The sequence below is a fragment of the Procambarus clarkii genome, chromosome 37 (genome assembly GCF_040958095.1).
Source record: "Procambarus clarkii isolate CNS0578487 chromosome 37, FALCON_Pclarkii_2.0, whole genome shotgun sequence".
In the NCBI taxonomy this organism is placed as follows: Eukaryota; Metazoa; Arthropoda; class Malacostraca; order Decapoda; family Cambaridae; genus Procambarus; species Procambarus clarkii.
In genome coordinates, this window is record NC_091186.1 from 7,042,289 (window position 1) to 7,058,962 (window position 16,674).

The following is a 16,674-nucleotide window of genomic DNA, read 5'->3' on the forward strand; positions in this document are numbered from 1 at the left end:
TTCAGTCAACCACGGGGAAACTGCTGTTAACAGTTCCGGCCTAGACCCGTGGGGGAGTGAAGGAAGACTCAGGCTTACCTATAACCATAACCTCCCTGAGTCTTGCCTGCCAGACAAAAAAAAGGGTTGCAGGAACTCCTTTCCCGCCTGTCTTCTCTATCTTCCTCTTAGCAAGGTCGCCAGCTGGGTTATTGTATCTGCATCCCAGCAATGCAGTTCAGTGGGTGTATTATATATTATTTGTAGCCAGAAGTGTATGCTCATAGAGAAATATCATAAATGGAGGCGCACTCAAACACAGTAATAAAATGTGTGGATTTACTGACGCAAATTACATGAACACACACACACAATCACAAGTAATACATGAATATGGAATATGGATGATGAGTCTGGAGATCGTCCGCCTCTTCTTCCACGACCATCCAACGCTCCTTCTACTGGGCAGGAAGACAGGAGTCTCACACTCTCACAGGAGGGCCTCTTCACCACGTCGGCACCTCTTCTTCACTGTCCTGCCATCCATACACAATGTCCTCTCTGACAGTCCTGGACACAAGCTGCCTTGCAGCCTACTCTACTATTAAAGTAATAAAGTCTTGCTGCCACATACACGAGTAAATATTGTGGCCTAACTAGCCTACTCATACAAGGGGTAATGGGAGGGAAAAATGATCTACCTTACACTCCTGGCTCACGACGCCTGTCCCTCGATGGTGTGAGGTTCCCACGCTTCCTGGGGTCGATCCTCGACGATCCAGGACGTTCCACAGGTCCTCGGGTGTCGTGAAGCCTTCGCGTCGTCGCCGTTCCAATCCCTGAGATTCAGCTGCCCCAATCCTGGTTCATCGATGGGCGCTGAGCTAATCACTATTTTTCCCCACACTTGCCTCTCCCACAGGGCGTCGCTCCTTGTCCTAGGCACTGTGTCGTCCTTCCAAGATTCTCAGTGGATGTGACCCCAGTCACAGCTAGCTTGCTCGCCCACCTTCCAGACCTCAACGTCCAGCCAGCGGCGCCGCCCAGCGTCGTCGCCGACTATTTTCCAAGTTTGGGCACTTCTCTGCTCACTGAACTTGGTTCCTCTTTTGCTTCCCAGAAGCGCAAGGTCTCCAATAACTGGGATGACTGCGACAGCCAGCTCAATCCACTGAACAAGGCTTGCAGAGCCTCCAATCCCTGAGAGCCGACCGAGGCGCGTCCTGTCGCTTCCACGGTCAGTACAACTCTGACGTTGGCGCCGCCCGGGGCACTCGGTGACGTCATGGCGGGCCCTGATTTGTCGCCCGCGACCTACGTCGGCCAATCCGCGATCGGCATAGTGTCCCTTCCACAAGGTCACATCTGCCGTAGGGGATACTGTTTCATTTTATAACAGGGCGCCAATTTTCCTTTATTTACAACTTATAAAGTAACTCCCTTCCCTTAACTGGCAGCCGGTCTGGTCGCCACATATATCATCAGACTCCCTGAACCTCAGAGAATCAGTAGGGAGAGCTGATATGACTCTTTAAGCCGGCAAACGAAAGAAATAGGAGAGGGCACCGTAACACCGTACAGTAGCTTACACTTAAAACCGATCAATGTTTCAATTTCACAAGATCCATAAAAACCAAGTCTAAAAGCCAGTTTCAAATCTTTTATGTTGCAGCCGGGGAATAGAGCTTGCAAACCGGGAATGGTCAATAAAAATAGAATGTGGTAGACAGTGTTAACCACTAATAGTTTGAAGCCAATTATAGAAGTAGATAATCTTCAGCAAGAAAAATAACTACATCAAATTTTATGGCTACACTTTAAAAATAATTTAGTCAAAGTTTAAACAACTCGCGCTACTTATTTTTCACTTGCAATGCAATCTTAGAGGTCTAATTTCTAAAAAAAAAAATTTGATAGTTTAAAACCAGATGTGCGAGGCTAACTGCACAGGACTAGGATACTAAAACGTACATTCACACTAATCTATGTACACCACTTTGCTATGGCACAGCAACTAGTGCAATATTGACGCCAGCAATTATTACATCCTCCCCAGGGATTTGAACACTTAACATTCTGTGCCGCGTCCAAGCTAGAGCACACTCTTCCTGGTCAGTCATGTCTGAGCCAAGTCATCGAGTAGGGGAAATTTGTTACTGGCCTCCCAAAGTAATTTATCTTCCAGCAGAAGCCTCTGATTGACTTCTCTGTACGTCCTCCTGTACAGGTAATAATCACCTGCTAGGGTGCTTAAAGAATGCAAAGAGGAGCTTTGTGACCCACTGTCAACCATATTTAATAAATCAATAGAGTCAGGCAGAGTGCCAGAGTTTTGGAAAGTTGCTAATGTGATACCAGTTTTTAAGAAAGGAGATAGATCACTTGCGTCTAACTATCGACCAATTAGCCTAACGTCTATTGTGGGAAAGTTACTCGAATCTATAATAGCAAATAAAATTCGTCTTCATCTTGAAAAACATAAATTAATAATTGAGTCGCAACATGGTTTTATAAATGGCCGTTCATGTTTAACAAATTTGTTATCTTTTTATTCTAGCATTGTTGAGGCAGTTGATAGTGGTAAGGATTGCGATGTTGTATACCTTGACTTTAGCAAAGCTTTTGATACAGTGCCACATGAAAGACTGATTAAAAAAATAGAGTCTCATGGTATTGGGGGTGCTATATTAAGCCGGATTAGGGCATGGCTATACCAAAGGAAACAGAGAGTTAGTATAAATGGAATCAAGTCAGAGTGGGAAAATGTTGTAAGTGGAGTGCCTCAAGGCTCTGTCCTGGGACCTCTGTTGTTTATAATATATATAAATGATTTAGATTCAGGTTTGAGTAGCAACATTTGCAAATTTGCCGATGATACGAAAATCGGTAGGGAAATTAATTCGGAGGAGGACTCACTATCACTTCAAGTTGATCTAGATAGGGTTTTGAAATGGTCAAAGGATTGGCAGATGCAGTTTAATGCTGATAAATGTAAAGTTCTGAGGTTAGGTAATGATGATAGAGTTACAAGATACGAGCTAGATGGTGTTGTGATTGCGAAGTCGGATTGCGAAAGGGATCTGGGAGTTATGATTAGTAAGAATTTAAAACAAAAGGATCAATGCATAAATGTTCGTAATAAGGCAAATCGGACACTTGGATTTATTAATCGCAGCGTTAGTAACAAGACACCTGGTGTGGTTCTCAAGCTATATCTTGCTCTAGTTAGGCCCCATTTAGATTATGCAGTTCAGTTTTGGTCGCCATATTATAGAATGGATATAAATTCACTTGAACGTGTCCAGCGTAGGATGACTAAGTTAATTCCCCAAATTAGAAATCTTTCATATGAAGAAAGATTAACAAAGCTTAAGTTGCATTCACTGGAAAGGCGAAGAGTTAGGGGTGACATGATAGAGGTTTACAAGTGGATGAATGGACATAACCGGGGGGATATTAATAGGGTATTAAAAGTATCAACACAGGACAGAACACGAAACAATGGATATAAATTGGATAAGTTTAGATTTAGGAAAGACTTTTGTAAATACTGGTTCAGTAACAGGGTTGTTGATTTGTGGAACCAATTGCCGCGTAATATTGTGGAGGTGGGGTCCCTCGATTGTTTCAAGCACGGGTTGGACAAGTATATGAGTGGGATTGGGTGGTTATAGAATAGGAGCTGCCTCGTATGGGCCAATAGGCCTTCTGCAGTTACCTTTGTTCTTATGTTCTTATGTTCTTACCTGCACCTAAAGGACATGAAAGATATTATAATGAAGCACACAACAAAGAAACAATCTAAGATTCCAAAGTTTTTGGTACGATTTCACAGTAGGCCTACAGGACCAGCACCCTGCACTAGCAAGGACTCACATTCCGAGGATGCCCAGGCAACTGGACCAGCACCCAGCACTAGCAAGGACACACCTGAGGATGTCCAGGCAACTAGACCAGCACCCAGCACTAGCAAGGACTCACCTTCCGAGGATGCCCAGGCAACTGGACCAGCACCCAGCACTAGCAAAGACACACCTTCTGAGGATGCCCAGGCAACTAGACCAGCACCCAGCACTAGCAAGGACTCACCTTCCGAGGATGCCCAGGCAACTGGACCAGCACCCAGCACTAGCAAAGACACACCTTCTGAGGATGCCCAGGCAACTAGACCAGCACCCAGCACTAGCAAGGACTCACCTTCCGAGGATGCCCAGGCAACTGGACCAGCACCCAGCACTAGCAAGGACACACCTTCTGAGGATGCCCAGGCAACTAGACCAGCACCCAGCACTTGCAAGGACTCACCTTCCGAGGATGCCCAGGCAACTGGACCAGCACCCAGCACTAGCAAGGACACACCTTCTGAGGATGCCCAGGCAACTAGACCAGCACCCAGCACTAGCAAGGACTCACCTTCTGAGGATGCCCAGGCAACTGGACCAGCACCCAGCACTAGCAAGGACAAACCTTCTGAGGATGCCCAGGCAACTGGACCAGCACCCGGCACTAGCCATAACTTACCTGGGAGTGCCAATTGAGCTGTACAGCACAGTTCTAATGACATTAAATGTACAAAGTGTAGTTTATATGATATAAGTGTACTGCAGTACTGTGATTCTAGTGGTCTGTACTTTATGTACAGACTGTAGTGTATAATGTACATTTGTTAGAAAAGTTACTGTTCTTTAAACAATTTATATTCATATGTGTGGCACTCTGAGGATATTAAGGCTAACAAAGTTTGCACTACAAAACTCAACTGGTAGGGTCAGTACAGTACTGTAATGTGCAATATCAATTTATTTCATTGCAATACAAATTCTTTATTATTTAAATTTTTCATAAGGCAAATGTGGACTGGCATATGCATTAATGTGATTGTATTTTTTTTTGGGGGGGGGGGAAGGGAAGGGGGTTGCTGGGGCCGAACGGATGGAATGAATTCCACACTGGAATGAATCGGCTATGCCCCATACAGTTCATTCAAGCGAATACACACATTTAATTTCTACATTTACTGTCTATATTTAATGTCATCTAATTTCATGCATTTCTTTGATAAAGTGTTTACTCGTGTTCTTTATGATCTTGGTTATTTGAAACTGTTGGCCAAATTAACCTTAAATTATAGTATGTTACTCTATGTTCTGATATGTTCAAAGAAAATGTTATGAGGAATAGTTCACTTGCTTTTCTAAATTACACCTTGTATTTCCATTCTATAATTAATGTAAATAAACTACTGTACTGTTGCTAGAACTACTGACTCCATAATGTAATAGTCTATGCTTGTCATCCTTAAGTATCACCTTCTTTGTATTAATTTTTTATTTTCCTTGAACATTCTCATTTTGTTAGCTTACTTCTCTAATAGTATTAAGTGCTTTATCCCATCACAACTTTAATTAGAAAAATTCTATATTATTATTAATTTTGCCCGAAACGCTTTGCGTAATAGTGGCTTCATTAGTATGTGTAACTTCTGTCCCTTCAATTGAACAATATTCTTATGTTCTTTGTACACACATTCTTTTGAATAAATAATAATATTATTATTATTATTTACACAGAAAATTACACTAAAGTGATATACATCAATGAGAAAATTTCCTCGGGCTGTGAGATGATGCAAACCTGCAATGTTTGCATTACCTCACAGCCTCGGTGGATTGTTCATTGATGTATATCACCTTAGTGTGATTTTCTGTGTATCTAAAGTTGTGCATACAGTGTTGAACTACAGTACTTTATCCTTCACCTGAGTGCTTGGGGTCTTACATAAAACTTGGACTGGCTTCAGGACTGTGATATCAGGATATCACAGACTTCCTGTGATATCAGTAGAAATCCGATTGTAAGAAAGTCAGTGGTGGTACAGTAGTAGAGTATGCAGCTGGCAATGCCTTGGTCATGGGTTTGCAACACTACACAGTCCCAGTGAAATTTCTTATTATTATTATTATTATTATAAAAGTTATCATTATTCGATAGTCCACACCCCAACAATGCCAGGCATATAATTTACCCCAACAATTCCACTGGCCAACGTCCACACCTCTAACAATTCTATAGTCCTATTTCCATACCCCAACATTTTTGTTGAAGAAAAAAAACATGCTGTTTGTTGACCAACTTGTATATTGGCTATTTTCTACCATGTTCCCCCCCTTTTTTCATCTTTTATTATTTTTATTTTTTTCTTTCAATGCAATTATACTTTAAGCTTAATTACAGTACTATTAAGTTTTAGTCTAAGTGTTTTTTTTTCCCCACCTCTCCTTGCCCGAAACACTATGCGTACTAGTGGCTTTAGGTATTGTATGTACTACCTCTATCTTTAAATCAAACAGAATGTTTGTACTGTAACTCTGCAACTATGTATGTACTTTTCCTAAATAAATTTTTATTATTTTTATTATTAACAATTGTATGTTGGGGGTGTAAGACAATGTTGGAGCAGACAATGGTGGAGCAGAAAGCTCAGTACTCACTTCCCCCCTTCAGAGCAGGAGAGATTGCTGAAATAGAGGGAATACAGAGAACATATACGGCACGCATCGTTGAGATAAAACACCTAAATTATTCGGATCGTCTCGAAGCTCTCCGAATGTACTCTCTAGAAAGGAGACGAGAGAGATACCAAATAATATACACATGGAAAATACTGGAGGGCCAGGTCCCAAATCTACACAGTAAAATAACAACGTACTGGAGTGAATGATATGGAAGAAACTGCAGGATTGAACCAGTGAAGAGCAGAGATGCCATAGGCACAATCAGAGAACATAAGAACATAAGAGCAAAGGCAACTGCAGAAGGCCTATTGGCCCATACGAGGCAGCTCCTATCTATAACCACCCAATCCCACTCATTTACATGTCCAACCCATGCTTGAAACAATCGAGGGACCCCACCTCCACCACGATGCGCGGTAAATCAACAAATCAAATCAATCAACAACCCTGTTACCGAACCAGTATTTACCCAAGTCTTTCCTAAATCTAAATTTATCCAATTTATACCCATTGTTTTGTGTTCTGTCTTGTGCTGATACTTTTAATACCTTATTAATATCCCCTTTGTTGTGTCCATTCATCCACTTGTAAACCTCTATCATGTCACCCCTAACTCTTCGCAGTATAAACATCAGAGGTCCACGGTTGTTCAACGTTCTCCCAGTGACTATAAGAAATATTGCTGGAACAACCGTGGACATCTTCAAGAGAAAACTGGACTGTTTTCTAAGAGAAGTTCCGGACCAACCGGGCTGTGGTGGGTATGTGGCCCTGCGGGCCGCTCCAAGCAACAGCCTGGTGGACCAAACTCTCACAAGTCGAGCCTAGCCTCGGGCCGGGCTTGGGAAGTAGAAGAACTCCCAGAACCCCATCAAGCAGGTAATGCACTCAAGTACTTACGGAGGATGACGAGAGTGCGAGGAACAAGGTGGTCAGGTGGAGCCAGTGACTCCTTCCTTCAACAGTTTCGTCTCTCCCTCGTGGTATATCCTCAATGTCTTCAGTGGTGTGGCCTCACCACACACTTACACTGCGATAAGTGTCCTGAGAGTACTGTGGGAGGGACAATTTGGCGGGTATTGTGGACACAGGTCTTTAAGACAGGCGAACTTCACGAGTCGTGGAGACGTCTATAGCAACCTTTGTTGTGATGACGTCACTCGCTCGCTCGCTTACCCGCCACGGTGCTCTTCCCATTTCCTTTGGTTACTGATCTATGCCGACCTTTAATTAATCTGAGAGCCAATAATATTGGTGGCCTCAACGAGGACAGGAAGTTGGCAGCTTGTCAAAGGTCCTACCCATATCTTCTTCTTGATAGTAGGTGCAGTTTGCATGAAGGGTTTGTCCTCCCGATGACTGCACCAGTACAGATGTTGGTAGAGGCGTTTATGTTGAAGATGATAAGAGTTTCAAAAGTGTTTGTTGCGTTGTGCTGTAGACAGAGGAGCGGCGACTAAAACAGAGGTGGATGTTAGAGGGAGACTTGCCGCACCGTAGGGCGGTGTGTTGTGTTTATGGCGTCAGCTGATCCTTGGTGTTGCGACGAGGCAGTTGTTTTCTGTGTTTAGCTGTTGGTGGCGCCAGGTATAAATGTGGCGCGGGTCAGATGTGAATCCATTTGGGGGACTGGTCAAGTCGTATACTGCAATTTCGGATACCGGGCTAGAAACAACTTCGTTCACTGAGAAGTTTGTACATACAAACCATTCCGTTCGTATATGCGCTGGTTTGTGTTCGCTGTTGTTCTCGTCTGAATAAATATATGGCACTTGTTCATATAATTAGCGCTTCCATTATTAGAATTATTTATCCATTATTAGAATAACAAGGTGCAAACCATACCCCCTTACAGTTGAAATCTATTTATTTATATACAAGAAGGTACATTGGGTTGCGAGAGTACATAACATATATTAAGAGGTACATTGTAGCAAGATTTGAGATTAAAGGATTTAAGACTAACACGTTTAGAAACAAGGCGCCCCCGAAGGAGGCTATTATTTGTTATGCACCCCATACTCAATCAGTAAGTAGTGGAGCAAAACATAGATTACATGGTCATAAAGTCTTAATCAGACCAATTCAATTCATGGTACAAGAATTCAACCAACTACGAACCACTTAGTTTGATGAAAGGGAGCAGTAGAACAACAGAAGTACACTTACATCGCATCAGGCTTGGATACCCATGTGCATGGGAAATAGGCTTACAGGTTCCGGAAGATGAGAGGAAATGTCAACACTGTGGAGAAATGCCCGTCAGACCACTGGAACATTATCTAACACAGTGCACAGTCACAAACCCATTAAGATTTCAACTTAGATTCAACAGAGCAGAAGAAGTTGTTAAACACATATGGCAAAATCTTACTGAAGCGATCATACGAGTCATAAATACTCATACTCCACCCATGTAAAACAGAAACAAGCAACACTTAGTGGGCCAGCCAGAGGCTTAGGGCCCGCGCAGGAATATCCCTGCAAAAAAAATAAAAAAAATTCAATTCAATTTCTTTTTTTATTATGCACCCCATACCCATCCCGTGGGCGGTGGTGTAAAGGATTACAGAGGCACATAATCGGTTCAGGAACTGAACCCTCTAGTTCGTTTAGCTAAGCAAATAACAATTTGTGACGCTAGTTACAAAATTTTTAATATTATATATACATGTACACACTCTCATACATACATACATGTACATATATATATACGTATACATATATACATACACATACATATCTAATCACCTACACAAATACACACATCAATAATCTTTGTGTCACAAGTGATCAACAAGAGGCTCACAACAGTCACTATACAAGGCACTTTACATCTATGGTGAGTCACACAATTACTAGTCTTGCTCCACACCCACCCAACTGGGCGGCAGCTTTACAGTCATGTGCATGCATTACCTACAGTAAGCAAATTTTGGATACTTCGCTAAGATTTCGAGCAGCACATCATTATGAATGAAGTACTTACACATTTCTTGGACACTATTGATGGTGTTATCTCTAAATTCCGCGATTTTTTCACATTCCATTATATAATGACGCAAAGTATGCGAATAGTTCTGCTGACAGAGTTTACATTTAGTCAAATCTACATCAGCAGATGTTACAAACTCCCAGAGGTACTTGTAGCCGAGCCTAAGTCTAGCAGTGGTAACATCTAGAAGTCTGCTAACATTATTGGATGACCTATAGACGTGCGGTTCTTTTTGCATAATAGAATGATGATAGATGGAGTAACTGGTGTGAATTTAACTTTGCCTCAAGTCTCCGAAATTTAGTTGATGTTCCTGGGATATTGCTGCCCTCAGGCTGCTCAAAGGCAGTCCAAGTTGGTAATCAATTCCCTCTTTACGAGCAAAAGTCTTGGCCAACTCATCAGTTCTCAGTGGCTATTTTTACATTATCATTTACAACTAACTTAAGTTAAATAACAACCAGTAAACAGACTGCTGTTTTCTAATTCTAGTTCAGGCACTTCCTGGGATAAAACGCGAACATTCCTTAAGGAACTGTGAGGTGCTTATCTGTTTTTCCTCGTAACGGTCCCAAAGCTTCCACAAATGTTCATGTTTCTCTTTATTGCCCTTGCGGCGACTAGACTTTAGCTTTTGATCAGAAACCAGTTGGTATTGCAAGGTTACCAGGGACGCCTCACGGTACAGTAAGGGGATTAAAATATATAAAGCCAAGTTGTTCCTCACTGCCCTTTGATTCAGACGCTGGTGCCATCCTTCTACGTCATTGTTGGTCCTCACCAGTCGTCTAAATGCACACCAGTTCCCCAATTCCCACACACTGTTGCACAGCCACGTATTTTTTTATGTAATGAGTTAATTGTGTCGTTAAGGGTGAACTGCTAGCCGACTTTTCTAATTCAGCAAACGCCTTACAATTATGTAGTACACACGTACCACATAAGTACGTGTGTGTTACACACGTACACACACACCTTGTCAAGCACAAGACGAAGCTTGAAAAAGTTTAGTGGTATGCCAATAGGCTAGTCCCAGGACTAAGAGGCATGAGTTACGAGGACAGGCTGCGAGAAATGCACCTCATGACACTGGAAGACAGAAGAGTAAGGGGAGACATGATCACTACCTACAAAATTCTCAGAGCAATTGATAGGGTACATAAAGATAAACTGTTTAACACGGGTGGTAGGCGAACAAGGGGACACAGGTGGAAACTTAGTACCCAAATGAGCCACTGGGATGTTAGAAAGAACTTTTTCAGTGTCAGAGTAGTTAATAGATGGAATGCATTAGGATCGTACGTCAGGCTGCGAGCAGCCGCGTCCAACAGCCTGGTTGATCAGTCCGGCAACCAGGAGGCCTGGTCGACGACCGGGCCGCGGGGACGCTAAGCCCCGGAAGCACCTCAAGGTAACCACCTCAAGGTAAGGTGATATGGTGGAGGCTGACTCCATACACAGTTTCAAATGCAGATATGATAGAGCCCAGTAGGCTCGGGAATCTGTACATCAGTTGATTGCCAGTTGAGAGGCGGGATCAAAGAGCCAGAGCTCAACCCCCGCAACCACAACTAGGTGAGTATACACACACACACACACATACACACACACGTACACACACACACACACAGACACAAACATACACACACTAATGCCTCTATTCACCTTGCAGTAAATAGGAACCTGAAAGTCAGGAAGCTGCTAAAGGCTGCATCTTGGGGATGTGTGTGTGTGTTAGATAAAAATATATGTTGTTTAGATATGATGGAGGAAAAGAGGGCGAGAGTCGGTACATTAGACAACAGACGCTTAGAAAGGCGGGGTCCAAGAGCTAACAGCTAAATCTTAGAAATAATAAATTAAAATATTTAATACACACACATACATGTTTCACATGAATTTGGCTGAGGGCAGACTGAGGGCTGATGGCCCCGTCGACGGGGCAGGAAGTCGGCGGTTGATCAAAGGCCTCCCACATCCTCCACATACCTGAGGATTATTCCGGCTAAATTTTAAACGGAAGTAATGTCTTGGTATTTACGGCTTCAGCGGGTGGGTGGGTCCGTGGGTTTATTACACTATGAGTGAAAACAATCGCCTATTCTCTATTTTATATTGCCGCTTGCAGAGCTAGAAGCTGTTGCCTCTTGTGTACGTTGCACAAGGGGATTAATATCTGGATTAATAGCTTTCAATATTTCCAGTATTTTTTAAGGTATCGCTTAAATACCGAAGATACTGTTATTGGACACCGCTTAATTGACAATGTCTCAACAACGCAGGCTGAAGATGTGCGTGGCTCCTGCTATTGCAATGATGCTCATTTGCTTTTCAATGATGCGCCTCAGTTGCCCCCTCTCTAACTTACCGTTCTAAATACCCCTTCTCCATCTCTCGCAAACAATCCCCCCTCATACATCTCCCCCCTTTCCTCCTGTCCCCCTGTCCATCTTTGTCGCCCTGTCCATCTTTGTCCCCCTGTCCATCTTTGTCCCCCTGTCCCTCATTTTGTCCCCTTGCCCACATTTTCTGTCCTCTGTCCCCGATCCCTTTCCCCCTGTCCCCCTCTCTGTCCCCCCTTTCCATCTCTCTGTCCCCCTGTCCTTCTCTATCCCATTGTCCCTCTCTATCCCATTGTCCCTCTCTCTGTCCCCCTGTCTCTCTCTGTCCCCCTGTTCCTCTCTGTCCTCCTGTTCCTCTCTCTGTCCCCCCTGTCACTCTGTCCCCCCTGTCACTCTGTCCCCCTGTTCCTCTATGTCCCCCTGTCCATCTCTGTCCCCCTGTCCTTCTCTCTGTCCCCTGTACCTCTCTGTCCCCCTGCCCACTCTTTCTGTCCGCTGTCCTTCATCTGTCCCCCTCCCTTTCCTCCAGTCCCCTTGTCCCTGTCTCTGTTCCCCTGTCCCTATCTCTGCCCCCTGTCCCCCTGTCTGCCCTTTCTGCCCCCCTGTTCCTGTCCCTCTGTCCCTGTCCTTCTCTGTCTGTCCCTGTCCCCCCTGCCCACTCTTTCTATCCCCTGTCTCTCCTCTGTCCCCTCTCTCTTGGTCTCCTGCCCCCCTCTCCTCCCTCTGTCCCCCGGTCCCCCTCTCTGACCCTGTCCCTCTGTCTCTGTGTTTCTGTCCCTCTGTCTCTGTCCCTGTCCCCCTCTCTGTCCCTGTCCCACTGCCCCCCCTCTGTTCCCCCGTCCCTCCTCTGGCCCTGTCCGTCTGTCCCTGTCCCTCTGCTCCTGTCCCTGTCCGCCTGTCCCTGTCCCCCTCTGTCTCTGCCTCTCCTCGTTTCTGCCATTCTTTGTGTCAGCCTATCTCTCTGTCTCTTTCCTCGCTCTATCTCTGTCATTCTCTCACTGACTTTGCATATCCTTATCTATCCGTCTCTGTGTCTAACATTCTCTCCCTGACTCTGTCTATATCTATTTCTCTGTCTCGGTCTCCATCTCTTTCTCTCTCTCTCTCTCTCTCTCTCTCTCTCTCTCTCTCTCTCTCTCTCTCTCTCTCTCTCTCTCTCTCTCTCTCTCTCTCTCTCTCCTTACCTACATACATACATACATTTATTTAACACATGTGGTACACGCACAAGGGGACACAGGTGGAAGCTGAGTACCCAAATGAGCCACAGAGAGATTATAGAAAGAACTTTTCAGTGTCAGAGTAGTTAATAAATGGAATGCATTAGGCAGTAATGTGGTGGAGGCTGACTCCATACACAGTTTCAAATGTAGATATGACAGAGCCCAGTAGGCTCAGGAATCTGTACATCAGTTGATTGACGGTTGAGAGGCGGGACCAAAGAGCCAGAGCTCAACCCCTGCAAACACAACTAGGTGAGTACATACATACATACATACATAAGATATAAAACAGTGGAGGATTCCCAGGTAGAACAATCAACCACAATGCCCATTACCCCTTTACCCTGTTGTCCTTAACTACACAACTATACAAGAGTCATTAACACGTGTAATGGCTGATCCCCCATAACGATAGCATGAAGACCAATTGCCTGACCCGCAGTCCGTCTTGCTCCTCAAATAATTTTCGGGTTAACATGAAAACGTCTCTCGAGTTTATCTCTCTAATGTTGTTTTCCCATCTTTCATTTTATGAGCTTAGTTCCTTTATTATGCCCCAATTACTCATCCATTGAGAGGTAATTAAACTGAACCCAAATTTAATAAAGTTCCTTTTGCTAAGCAAGCTACAGTCTTGATAAAGTCAGATATATTGTTTGTTAACACATTTCTCAACAATGAACAGTTAATTTTATCAAGCTAACATATGCTAACACAACGAGTGAGAGTATTAACTGGTCTAATTATTTTATTAGACCAGTATATATTATTAGATTATACTGGCATAATTATATATATATATATATATATATATATATATATATATATATATATATATATATATATATATATATATATATATATATATATATATATAATGTATATATAATATATAGTGCCTGTTCATTACAACTATTTAACACTGGGAAGGGATCAGGATAAGGATTTGGGATTGGATGGGGAGGAATGGTGCCAAACCACTTGGACGGCGGTCGGGGATTGAACGCCTAGGACTGCTACTGTGCATTTAAATTACTAACTTACCTGAGAGTCTATATCCCTACATGTCAATGTTTGTGTATACTGGTAATGTGAGGAACATACAAAAGATAAGGGTAGCTGAACACCACAAAATGCTGAAGGACAACTTTATTAAAGTTGCATAATGAAATGTGTAAGTACTTCATTCATAATGATGTGCTGCCCGAAATCTTAGCGAAGTATCCAAAATTTGCTTACTGTAGGTAATGCATGCACATGACTGTAAAGCTGCCGCCCAGTTGGGTGGGTATGGAGCACATGACTGTAAAGCTGCCGCCCAGTTGGGTGGGTGAGGAGCAAGACTAGTAACTGTGTGACTCACTATAGATGTAAAGTGCCTTTTATAGTGACTGTTGTGAGCCTCTTGTGTAGTACATGTGTATACAACATTAATAATTTTGTAACTAGCGTCAAACAATAATAATAATAATAATAATAATAATAATAATAATAATAATAATAATATATAAATAATAATAAAACATTGTTATTTGCTTAGCTAAACGAACTAGAGGGTTCAGTTCCTGAACCGATTATGTGCCTCTGTAATCCTTTACACCACCGCCCACGGGATGGGCATGGGGTGCATAATAAAGAAAGAAATAGAAGAAATTGAAATTGCATAATACGGTTATTGACATTCAATAATAGTAAGATAAAGCAATGAGGACCAAATGGGAGACCAGTGATCAGATGAATATTATAGGCTCAAGGGTAGCCTTCTCTTCTTGTATATAAATGAATAAATAAATTCGTTTGTTTAATTCTAATGCTTGTAGGCGAGAACAGTTGTGAATGCCAGCTAGCGCACAAGTACATGAGCGCCCAAAATACTTTTACACAAAAGACATGTACAGACAGGCGTGTGGCTTCTGACTTCGCTTTTATTGATTAATATTAAATATTAGGCGCTTACCTATAATAGTTATCATTTTATACAAGTATAACTCTCACATAATAAACATAAAAGGAGTTTATCCAAAAACTGACAGAAGTGTTGTGTTTTGTGCGTTGTATCGTGTTTGTGGGCATTCGGGTGTGTTGTGTTTACGCTGGCGGGCGGCGTCCTTACCAACTCCGGATTATGTCTATTACATCACTAAATTTCATTTAATAACTATATGCCTGTTAAGTATAAGATTTTAATTGCTAATAGCATTATATTGTCGTTTTTATATGGAACACGTACACATATGCGAAACGTCGAAAGCTGGTGTCCGAAGTGGTAAAAATATTAGTGTGCGATGTTGTCAATGTACGGAGTGTCTTGTATCCAATACTCCCGATGACTGCACCAGTACAGATGTTGGTAGAGGCGTTTATGTTGAAGATGATAAGAGTTTCAAAAGTGTTTGTTGCGTTGTGCTGTAGACAGAGGAGCGGCGACTAAAACAGAGGTGGATGTTAGAGGGAGACTTGCCGCACCGTAGGGCGGTGTGTTGTGTTTATGGCGTCAGCTGATCCTTGGTGTTGCGACGAGGCAGTTGTTTTCTGTGTTTAGCTGTTGGTGGCGCCAGGTATAAATGTGGCGCGGGTCAGATGTGACCCAATTTGTTGGTCGATTGGAGATATTTAGCCAGTGCTTTGACTATTTGGTATTTTTCTTGTAACGAGTGGTCACCGCCTCCTAATATATGCTCGATGGTAAAGGGTATTTTAAGTGAGATAAGTTCTTGTTTGAAATTTACTCTGGCACTATAGTGTCGGAAGCAATGTAGGATATAGTGTTCGATTGTTTCAGGCACCTGACAGTGGATGCAGAGTTCGTTGATGTCTGTTCTGTACTTAGAGCTGTGTGCTGCTAGTTTGGTGTGTCCCAGCCTTAATCTGGTCATCGCTATATCAATTTCTCTGCTTTTATATCTGACATGTTTCCAAGTTTCCCATTTCTTTTTAATGGACCCATAGTACAAAGGTGAGCATGACGTTTTCCATTTCGTCGCAAAATCTTGGGTGATGGTATTTTTGAAGGCTCCTTTACGTGCAACATGGGGAATTGGATGACGGGTAATGTGAGGTGTGTTGTGCATTGCTTTGGCTAGTTGATCTACTAGTTCATTATGGAGAATACCACAATGCGCTGGGACCCATTGGATAGAGGTATCATAACCGTTCAATCGATGTTCATGAAGAAGTTGAAGACATGGGTAAACAAACTCCTTGCACGTTTTTGAAGAGTACGTAATTGCTTGAATCGCACTCTTGGAGTCACTGCAGATTGTATATGTCCCGACTGGTAATGTTGTGATTATTTGGAGAGCTTGATATAAGGCATATAATTCAGCTGTGAAAACAGATAGTTGGTTTGGTAACCGCCATCCCTGCTTGAGATGGTATTCCGGTATCCATACAGCGCTAGTGACCGAGGGTACGTTGTTCTTGATGATGCGAGATCCATCTGTATAAATCGCTGTGGTATTTGGGTAGCAATTTTTCATTGTTGAGAGAAAGACTGAGGCTATGGCTGAGTTTGGTGCAGATTTTGGAATGTTGTCTTCGAGTTGTATTGCTGTATTAGGAGTTGTATAAAGCCTACCCATATGCCTGGACGATCTTTTCTATCTGTATTTTAAAACCCA

At 42.8% G+C, this 16,674-nt stretch overlaps 2 protein-coding genes across 3 annotated transcripts in view; one reads left to right on the plus strand and one right to left on the minus strand.

Annotated features, from left to right (window-relative positions):
* Positions 1 to 8,937, minus strand: part of LOC138371998 (E3 ubiquitin-protein ligase TRIM32-like) — a 43,594-nt gene extending 34,657 nt beyond the window's left edge. For both annotated transcript variants that reach the window (XM_069337038.1, XM_069337039.1), the window contains exon 1: positions 7,395 to 8,937. The gene's annotated coding sequence lies outside the window, so the exon portion shown is untranslated. The remainder of the gene's footprint in view (positions 1 to 7,394) is intronic.
* The window catches only part of LOC123752090 (tripartite motif-containing protein 5-like), a 548,342-nt gene that overhangs the window by 234,835 nt on the left and 296,833 nt on the right, over positions 1 to 16,674 (plus strand). The gene's annotated exons all lie outside the window — the stretch shown is intronic.